Source organism: Mus caroli, chromosome 18 (genome assembly GCF_900094665.2).
Source record: "Mus caroli chromosome 18, CAROLI_EIJ_v1.1, whole genome shotgun sequence".
Classification (NCBI taxonomy): Eukaryota; Metazoa; Chordata; class Mammalia; order Rodentia; family Muridae; genus Mus; species Mus caroli.
The window spans coordinates 69,227,256-69,238,448 of NC_034587.1; the positions used below are offsets into that span (position 1 = coordinate 69,227,256).

An 11,193-nucleotide genomic window follows, 5' to 3' on the forward strand; every position below is an offset into this window, starting at 1 on the left:
GTTCTGAGGGGAAACCAGGAAAGGGGATAACATTTGAAATGTAAATGAAGAAAATATTGAATAAAATATATATATATATTTGATGTGACAAAAATAATTTTATTTGTTATTTATTTTTATGTATTTACTAAAGTTGGACTTAATATGGGAACCATTTAATTTTCTTGTGAGTGATGACATATAACACCCAAATATGAACAACTAAAACGTCAACTTAAGTTCTCTAAATATATGTCTTTGAACTATAAACAGTGAGTGGGCAAACTTCATATTCATATTTTTAGAGTGAACACATGAGTGTCAAACTGCTCACTACAGAAAACTGAGGGTAATGCCCGGAAGGTTTTCAAAGGAGCTGTAGAAAAAGAGCAGAAGAATGAGGCCCACGCCTCGCAAACGTCATCAGTGCTGTGGGATGGCATAGGCAACCATCACTGGATCTCACTCCTAACAACCTGGCATGATGTCTGACAGGATGCACATGGTCAGTGAATCCTATCTAAGTATTATTAACTTTTTAAAAACAATGTGGGCTTCTGTTTTCTGAATTGTCTTTCTATTGGTATTGATTAATTTGGGGGAAAAAAATCAATAATATGGCTAGTTTTAAGGTACTTTGAGATTTCGTCCTATTTCTAATTGTAAATCAACATTTCTTAAGACCTGACAGTTTTCCTCCCTTAGTTCGGGAAAAGAACATGTATAGTTTCTTACCCTATCTCAGAGTACAAAAATATTACGTTAATTAGGAATGGCTTCCTAATTGTATGCTGTTCAAAGTCCGTCATCAGCTGTTGTTCGTACCCATCATTTTCTTCATAGCTGTGAGACAAATGGGCCAGACCTAAATCACTATTACTTCACCAGGAGGATGCAGTCAAAAGGATACAGATGACTGAGATTAGCAAAACCCCAGCCTCCAACTCACCTTGATATTCTCCGGCTCCATTCTTACTCTTTTTACTGAGAGTAATGACAGAATACTGGCTGAGAAGTCATATAACTGTTGAAAGGCAGCGCGGAACTCAGGCACAGACACGCTGAGTAGATGAGCTGCTAATATCTGGAGACCAGATGACTGACGTGCATACATATGTGCAGCCGTTATCACACAGAGAGACACACTGGCAATGAGCTGTAAGTTCGGTTTAGATGTTACTTATGCTTTGTGCCCATACATAGATTCTAACACAAACAGCCACTAATGGGACATATAAGTCTGGAATGACTATACTTTTATTCACAATAGGACTCTCTGGGTTGAAAAGCACTAAGCTTTAACTCAGTATTCTAAAAATTATAAAAAGAGGATCTCATGAATTACCTCTGTGTTGAAAAACAGGAGCAGGATTCTGGGAACTGGTAAGGAGAATTGAGTAGAACAGCCAATTCACATCTGCATCTTCTGTGCTCAGTAAAAAACTGACGGGAAGACAAGGAATGAGAAATTGGAAATGAGCTGCTAAACAACCTTAAAGGAAGGTGGTCCTTTGCTTTGTGTCTTTAGTGACTCATGGGCTGTGAAGCTAAAAGAAGTATCTTTATATTCCTCTACTTTAAAACCTAAAAACGAATGGGCTACAAACATCTAATAATAACAGAAAAATCAGACCCGTGCCTGCCAATTACATAAAAATGTTCCATTCTTACCAAGTCTCCCATAAAACAAAGGAAACAGCTAGGGACACTTCTAAATGGCCTGATATTTTAACACTTCCACACAGCACCTTTTGCTGTGTTTAAAAATGTACTTAAATATTAATGGTGGTCATATCATCTAATTGTAGGTTTGAACATTAGCAGAAAAGCCAAGTCACACACACACACACACACACAAAAAGGCAGGAGGAGGGGCTTCTGCCTATCCTTTGTGTTCAAAGCAATTAGTTTTAACTGCCTGGAAGCTGACTTAAAATTCTTTATAGCTTCTGCAAGCTCTCTATCATTTGCCATTGGTGCCCTTCCTATTTGTATGGAAACCTGGACTCATTGTAGAGGCTCCAGCCTGTCCGGGCTACAGGTGAAGACCAGATGGGGCCAATGTACTTTGTGTGAACATTAGCATCTGAAGAGGGTCTCAGGAGGCCATAACACTGAGGGGACTTAATACTGTAGTCATGATGCCAGAACCCTCCTCTAAATCGCCTTGCTAGAAAGGCCCAAGCTACAGGAACTGAGCAGTGTCCAGGTACAGTGGCTGTTAGCTGAGCATTCTAAAGGAAAAACATGAGGGTAAACTGGGGAGGGTCCAGGTAGGGTTTGAGGGGGCAATGAGGTCATAGGGCAAGGCTGGCTGTTTGAAGCTGTGTGCTCTGCAGTGGTGACTGAAGTTCATTAGCAATTATTTCCCAGTCCCCATGGCTATGTATACATGATTTCATATAACACACATGCTGCCCCTGATTAATGGGTGTAACAGGATTCCCATAATGAGAAAAGCTGGCTGGTAGAAAATCGGAAAACATAGTTTGCCAGAAAGGCTTTTGCAGAAATCTGTCCCATGTCAAATATTAATGTTAACTCTATGGAGAAAAATCGAAGACTAATTAATTTCTGAATTGAAATAGAGAAGGGGTAATCCGGTTTTCAGTATTCCAAAACCCATAATCCTTAGAAAGGCAAATCTGCCATGAATATATAGAAATTTATACATGCGAAAAAAAAAATCTTAAGAACCGGGCAAAGCTTTCTGTGGGCAGAAAATTTTGGCTTACTCATCTATCCATCCACATTCTTAAGCAAGGAGGTGTTTCTTGACTTTTATTCTTCATACCTCCCTAAAAATCATATGGAATCTATTTACAAGTCTATCTAATTGAAGTCCAAAGATAACAAGTAAGTAATTAGAACACAACAATTAATCGAAACCACAGAATGTACACTTTGCAAGACTAAGTCTACTTTGAAAAATCAAAGGCTTTTGCTTCTGTGAGAAAATTTAGTCATCATAAAATCAATGTCTTGGCTCCTACAGGAACAACAGAGAGCTGGAATTGGGAGGAAATTTTCTGATGTCCAGACATTCTGAAGATTGAAATCAGCGACTCCTTCCTGCATCTTTAACAGAAGGAGGATTGTCGTAGTTTTTTAATAGGACTGATACAAAGTTAACTAAGGAAAGAAATGAAATACCACAGCTCATGGTACATAATAAGTATTCAACAAATACTAGATATTTATAGTAGTCCTGGATGTAATAAGGGAGGTCTCAAACAATCGCTGAAAATGAAAACACATAATAGTTTACTCCCAATTAAGATGCAGTGCGTGGGCTTACTACATAATATGCATCATTTAAGAATATTCCAGCTATGAGAATTGCAAATGGAGTAGTTTAAACAAACACAAAGTATATTGTTATTGACCTGCAATCTGGGTGGGGATTGGTTACTTTGACTGACCGATGCTTGCCCATGAAACTATCCCATCCAATGTCCATATTGGATCATCTCTTTATCCCTTTAACAGATGAGCTGTCTGGAGGTTCAGTGGAGGGGATTCCTTAGAGTCAACATCAGGTGCAAATTTGTGTCCTTAGGGCTGATTTCAGAAGGATATCCTCTCCTCCAGCTTCTTAATTTCATTGCTGAAAGAGATGAAAAATTAGAAACAACCCTGCCCACAATAACCTCCCCTTCCCTCCCCCCAAAACCCTAAACCTTGGAGTAAACCTAATCAAGGAAGTGAAAGACACCTGAAATTAAAACATTAGTACTCTAAAGAAAGAAAGAAAGAAAGAAAGAAAGAAAGAAAGAAAGAAAGAAAGAAAGAAAGAAAGGAAGAATAAAGATGAAAAACCTGCCCATGCTCATTGGTTCAGAGCGTTGATATTGTGAAAATAAGTATGCCACCAAAGCTGTTGAAAATTTTCATGTGCTCAGAATCAAACCTGCCATGTCACCCTTCACAGAGTTATTTTAAAAATACTAAATTGTACATGGAAGCACAAAAGGCCCTGGATATCCAAAACAAAGTTGGCTGAAAAGAATACTTCTGGGGAAACAACATGGCACCAGTCCCTCAAAATATCATAATTGCTTATTTATTATACATGGTAATATATTTTAAAACATTTTCTAAAATAATCAGCAGAGTAGAGATAACCTAGAAATGTGAAAAACACATTAGATCATCTGTTTATCCTTTTAACAGATGAGCTGTCTGGAGCCTCAGTAAAGGCGATTCCTTAGAGTCAGCATCAGGTGCAAATTTATACTGCCACTGCCAGTTTGGACTTATTGTGAATCTATTAAAAATTCTAAGAATTAAAATGCATAAATGCCTATATAACCCAACAATAAATGAGCAAGTGAACTTAATACACAGTTCTCAAGATAAGAAACACCCATGTCCTGGCAAAACTTAGGAAAACAAAATCTGTCTCCTATCTTTTGCCATCAGGATGATGCAAATGAAAACTTGCCATTTCACTCCCAAGAACATCCCTGAAGTATTCTTAGTCAACATGCCCCGGAGATCTTGGACATCAATGCTTACTGCTACAATAAGCAAATTGAAAAATACAAACTGGCCTAGATTCCCACCAACAGAAGAATTGGTAAGGAACATGTTGTACGTGTATGCAATGAGGTTTTTAAGTGTCACAGTCATATTAATCAGTCTGGAGAGTCAGAAGGAAGGGCTACTCACTCCCTCAAAGTCTTCCACGTGTAGGTTTGCAATGAGTTTTCTGAAGCAAACATGCAGATCTCTGGAGAACTCACGGAGGGGCAGCCGTTGTTCAAGGAAGAGTAATTAGAAATTCCTTATGGCTGTAAGATCATGTCAGAAAATACTTCCCTCCCAGCTCCACACTCAATGGTTGTCTGGTCAGCTCTTACAAAGCAGATTTAAAACAGCTTCCTACCCCTTCATCCCAACTGCTTCTCTTTGGGGACTTTCAGAAAAGCCAACTATTGCTTTCCCTATTTCAAAAGCCTGAGGCTTGCTGACTTCTAGTCTGTATAACCTGCCTTGCGGCATTATAACAGAATGCCTTGACAGCTTTTGTCACCAGATCAAAATTCTCAAAGTTTGCATCTTCTCTTATTCATATGTTCCTCCCTCTGATCCAGCAAATATTGACACCTACTGACCCTAAGAAGTGATCACTAAATAACTGAGCAAATGAATAGTTCTGGGAAATACGATGCCTTTTACTTTCTTGGATAGATATTTTTGTCCTCTTTAGGTGTTTTATACTTTTACATTCAACTGATGCAATTGACCATGTGTACATCATACTAAAAGATTCTGTAAGCATACACAAAACTTTGTTTTCCATAGATATGGTGGTATTAAGGCCTTCCTTGGCTCAGCTTTCATTTGGTGAAACTGTTTCCAGGATTATGGTTCTGATCTCAAATGATAAGATGATATCTGATCGAAAAATCCCAAAGGCTTCCTCTGGGAAGGCTGAAATGCACAATTGTGAGAGTTCTTCCAAATCTTGGGAAATTTCCTTCTGAGATGAATAGAAAGAAATTGGTAGGAGGAACAGTGGGTGTTGTAGGGGAGAGAAACAGAGGTGGACTTATGGTGGGGGGAGCTTTGACCATTGTTAGGTGGGAAACACTTGCCTGGTGTGAACGAACTAGTAACACACTAGAAATAAGCTATACTCTAATGGGTACTCTAGGACATCAGAAGGCCTCTCGTGTTTGCTGGTCTCCATGGTTTTCTTTGCTTCTTTTGTTTTTGCTTAGCTGCTTATATTCTCATGCTAAATACGTTTCCCCAAAACCTGTTTGTAGTGTCCTGAATGTAAGACTTAGGGACCTGGATTCCAGTTGGTTTTGATTGGTTATATAAAGTTGCCAGCAAGCAGTGACCTGGCAGGGAGATAGAAGTGGGACTTTTAGTATTCCCCGACAAGGGACAAAGGAAGGAATGGAGGGATGCCATACCTGGGAAGGATGAGAGACAGCACACCTGAGAGGTGCAGAAGACAGAACTTTCATATATGTCCTGGGGAATGCAGCTGAGAGGGCTGCAGGTCTGGGTCTGGGGCAGCCAAAATGGAATACAGGTTTTAATAAGGATAATTTGGGAATATCAGAGAGTGGATGAGCTGCAAGGAGGTTAGAAAGTGGTACAGCCATTGAGGTGTTTAAGGCAAATATATATATATATATAAAGGCTGTGAACATGTGTCTTTCATTTGGGAACCCAGAACACTGGGGCAGGTAGCAAGGAACAGGCTTCCATCTCGGGTGTCAAATTGAGTAGCAATAATTGGGTGCTGCTACAGCTTGTTCCTGTAATAAACTCTACTAACTTAGTCAACAAGAAGACTTCTGGACAGAACCTAGTTAAGCCACCTGGCCACTTTGTCCTCAAACATATCAGCTCTTGGACTCCTTGTTGTAAGTCACATGTGACCATGAAATTTTGCATTTGTGTTTGTCATAGACTAGAAGAATGTCAGGATATATGGAGTAGTAATATTAATGAATTCTGGCTCGGGTTTTCTTTCCCGCCTTAGACCATTTATGCTTCTGGATGAAAGACACACACAGCCTTATATATTTAAATAGCCTTAGGCAGCACACTAGCTGGGCAGCTCCCTATCCTCCATGCTGTTAGAGTCTATTTCCCTATCAATAACCCTAAGTTATCACTTACTTTTAACTATGTTCCAGCTGGGCTGTTCTCAACTCCAATTCACCATCCCACATGGCCATGGTTTTATAGCTCAGCAATCCCATGGTGGCTCTCCTTCTCCCTCCTGCATGTTCTCCATTACATTCCATGTCAGCTTCATTCTTCTCCCTCCTCATAGTCCTCTCTCTCCAAGGCCTTGAAACCTCAACCCTGCCTATGCCTCTTCTGCCCAACTATTGGTTGCTGACATCTTTATTCGCCAATCAGAATTAACTTGGGGGGAGGGTTTCAGGGGATACATACAGACTCCAGGTCTTGGGGGCCCACACTTAGAATTACAATAGATAGTAAAAGACAGAACCTCAACAGATACAAAAGGACCCAGCTAATTATCTGAATGAGAAGGCAAGTCATGTTGGGGTTTACAGAGACAAATACTCAAAGTGAGCAATGAAAAAAATATTTTCAGGAGAAAAAAAATGAAGATCAGCAAACAGCTGACAAACAAAATGACACAGACCAGTCAGGGGATTCCAAGTGAGCATTTCTTCTTCCCCTAGAGATGTCTTTTCTGATCTATATGTATATCAGCATATACTTTTGTCCCACAAAAGTAAACAAAGAGACTCAATCAACATAGTCATATCTAAAGTTTCTGATTTTCTGATTCTCATGCACCGATCTATGGTTATGAACAGAAACTTTTAGCTAGTCTGTTTGGGTCTGAGACATTTCTCTGTGCAACAGTAACTTCGGCCATCTTGTTTCCCTATGTTCATCTGTACAATGGGGATTATTATTATAAAAAATAAATATATTATGATTTATTTCCTTAAAGGTCTGTTAACGAAAATAGCTCATAAAAGTGAAATCCTTAGAATAAGATCTCACTCAAAATTCTTGCTAGGCAAGAGTCGGCCACTATTATCTCTAGTAGTTCACCTCACATCCCAGTAGAGATCCATAACATCACCTGCCTTTACCACTCCTCTCAACTATATTTCTTTCAGTTACTGTGTGCATGCCCGACAGGTAAGTCTCCACATACTGACAAGTGATGTCAATCATATTTATTGCTGCTCCTCATGAGTCCTGGCCCTATGAGCATCATCCTGTCTTTAGGTGCTGAAGTGTTCACTTTCAGGGAATAGAGTCATCTAGAAAGACTCTCTCTCTCTCTCTCTCTCTCTCTCTCTCTCTCTCTCTCTCTCCCTCTCAACTTCAATCTTAATTTCTGAAATTCTACTTTCAAAATGCCTGCCTTTCCTATTCTTCCCTTCCTAGGTCTCTGTTAGAATAAAAGTTACCCAGGGAAGAATGACGCAAGATCCCCGCTCAAAGTCTGAAATACCACAATTTAGAATTCATTTTAAAGATGAATTTAAAAGCCAGGGAGGGAAAAAATGTTTCAAAATCCAAATATGTACACATTATTACTTCTAGATAAAGCACACGTTTAGTCTGTGATTACACTAATATCATTCATAGGTTATCACAGTAATCTATTTTCTTCTACTGCATAGACCTTATTTGTAACACTTGGAAATTAGTTCTCTTTCCTTGCCCATATGTGCTGCATTCTAATGGTAAGCAGTTACATTCCTTTTAAGTTTTCATTACAAATGATGAAGCAATGAGTATCCATGTGCCAAATGGTCTATCATTTCTTGTTTTGTACAAATACTTAGAAATTGATATAGCTAAGTCTGTAGGTATGCACACTTTAAATACTGATATTCAAGACTTCCTTTTGAATGTTACCTTCAGTCTTCATGCCTGACCACAGCAAATGAAGGCTTAAGCAAGCTTCCATCATTGTTAACATTAAACAAAATCAAACTGATTTTTCCAATAGCTTTATACTCTCTGTATTTTTATGCCTATATTAATTCTTATATCTAATATTACTTTTTGTGTATTCAATATTTTATTGGTCAAAACTTTTAGTGGTCTTTCTCTTTTAATGTTGCTTTCAATGACCTAGATTTTCTTAACAGATCAAGTTTCCTAATTTAATATTTTCTCATTTATTATTACCAATATACATATATTAGCCACTTTCCTTCAGGGTCTTGGTGCTTATCTGCTAATTTTCTATCAATTTTAAGTTAAGGACTTAAGCCATTTCACTATAAACAGTAATTCTTATCATACAGAGACTGAAATTCTTGAATTTTCTTGGAAATTGCCCCTGTTCCATGCATAACATTTCCCCATGTGTTTGGGGTCATTGGGGTGATTTCAAAACAGAAGAGAAGATGTATACCCATCCAACACCATAAGACAATCTCTTCTGCTTTTCTTGTGTGGGTTTATCTTTTACTTAACAGCTAAGTATCTTGTTCTTGAACAACTCTATCTGTACAAACTGCACCTGGAGCAAATTAAGAGTCTTTCAGAGTCCCTGTGTTTTCCACTCAACAAATACATCTCTGCTTAGAGACTGCTCTTTGAATTTAAGCATGGCCATGTGATTTGTAGAGCAAACACAGTGTGAGAAGTTACTTCTCTCATGAGTGCATAAACTTTAGAAGCTAGTTTATGATTTGCTTTTTCAGTACAATGGTGGTTAGAGGAGCAGGTGTTGTGTGCAGCATCCTGAGTCTGGGTTCCTGCTGACAAACATGAACAGGGCCATCTGCTCGGCTTCTATGAACATATAACTGGAGCACAAATGCCTTCTCAGGCCATTGGCTCCTGAGAGTCTGGAGTGCTAAATAAATACATCATAGCCAGGAATCCTGAAGGGCACATGTGGCTCTCAGTACTTCACATTAATAATCGGAGAACTTGCATTTCATTCAGCATCAATGTTTGTTTGTTTTGTTTTTTTTTTTTCACAATAATGAGTGAGCATAATGCTGTTCCACAGGTTGATAGAGTCCAGACAGAGTTCTCTTTCACAGATAACAGAGCAATAATGTCTGAACCATTAGAGATGAAAGCAGAAAAAAATGTATTTTAGTTGAAAATGACAGCATGAATAGTGTCAGTACCTACATAACCACAACTCAGCCAAGACTTCCTCTACAAGAGCCACAAACACAGTGAACATTTGGCTGCTGATTGCTGACATTTTACTGAATGTTTTACTCAGACAGCCACTGTAAGTTTAAGACGGCCGTGGCCAAGGATCTCCTAATCACTCTGAGAATACTCCTTCACTGAACAATGCCTGTTGGTTGGGGTGGGGAGGTATTGACTCGTATCTCTGCAAATTATTATGAAAGTCACCAGTGACTATCTCTAGAGTCCTTACAACCCTTTTCAGATAGGAACTATGTCCAAGCTCAGAGCTGCAAGGAAGAAGAGCACCCTGGTTGAATGGTCTTGAAGACAAAGGACAATTCATTCAATTATCCCACATGTCTAGGCTCTTATTAGGCTGACACACACATCTGTCTCTATTAACAGTCTCTTCTCCACCTTCAAGGAGGAAGTGAATCTTTGTCCAATTACAGCCAAGTCTACTGCTCCATAGAAATAGGTTTTCCTATTTATTGAATGTGTAAGCATCTGCAAAACTGTGAAGTGCTGAAAGTATGAAGCCAAATAATCTCGGAGGCATCCTGATGTTATCAGTTAACAGGATGACCACAGCAGTTTCTAGAATACGCACAAGGTTGTAGTAGACGTTTTTAAAACAGACAAGTCAATGCCTTTGAAAATCGTCTCAGGATACTGAATCTATGACATTACCATTTAGAAGCAAAATATTAGATGCATGAAAATTATTTGGTAACCAATGAACACAGACTTCTCTGTGGACTGTCACTATCAAAGGCTATTTATTATTTTCCATATTTTAAAGAAGCAAAGATTAGGAAATTCCATTCTGCTTGACTAAGTGGAGCATTTTTCTACACTTTAATATAACATCACATTATAATTAATCTGTATGAAACTTCCCATCAAAACAGATTGTGACAACTCATAATAATCAAATAAAAGATGAGCCAAATACCATTAGGTGGAAGAAAAATTTAAAGTAAAATTTTAAATCAGTTTGTTACAGTGGGCACAGGAAGTACTAAGAGGAATATTGTAGTCAATAAAATGGTAAAAGCAGAAAAATTACCAATTCTCTGAATAGGTAGTTTCCAAAATAGTAATTGTAAAAAAGTTCTAATTATCCATTCTCTGAAGTTCAGCTGTGTTCATTAGAAGTGACATTACGCACAAAGTCACAGAGTGGCCAACATTCATCAGATTGTTAAATGACTGTAAAGGAAAATATTATTAGACAACAGAACTTCATGACTCAATGAAGTCAAAAGAAATACCAAATATGATTACCTGGTATGAGAACTCGGAGCAACACTCTAAACTCTGCTCAACAGAAGGCCTACAGTGGCTTCTTTTATTATTTAAATGGAAGATACTATAAACAAGTCTGTGATAGTCCCATGCTGTGCTCTTGTTCCGGCCCAATCAGACTTGATTAGGAGTGCACGTTCAGCCTTTTATGAACACCTGTGTCTAAAGCCCACAAATAATTAGCTTAGCCATACCATTTCACTCTAATAATGGTGTAATTTGCCACGCCTTTCAGGCCCTGGACAGCTGGTGCTATTGAAAGGCACCTCAGGA

At 38.5% G+C, this 11,193-nt stretch overlaps 1 long non-coding RNA gene across 1 annotated transcript in view; it reads right to left on the reverse strand.

The window, feature by feature from the left end:
- LOC110284460 overlaps window positions 1-10,965 on the reverse strand; it is a 34,577-nt gene extending 23,612 nt beyond the window's left edge. The window contains exons 1-3 of the long non-coding RNA XR_002376946.1: window positions 10,900-10,965; window positions 3,366-3,586; window positions 1,325-1,518 (exon numbers count right to left, since the gene is read on the reverse strand). This is a non-coding gene — a long non-coding RNA (uncharacterized LOC110284460). The remainder of the gene's footprint in view (window positions 1-1,324; window positions 1,519-3,365; window positions 3,587-10,899) is intronic.
- Between the last annotated feature and the right edge of the window lie 228 nt (window positions 10,966-11,193).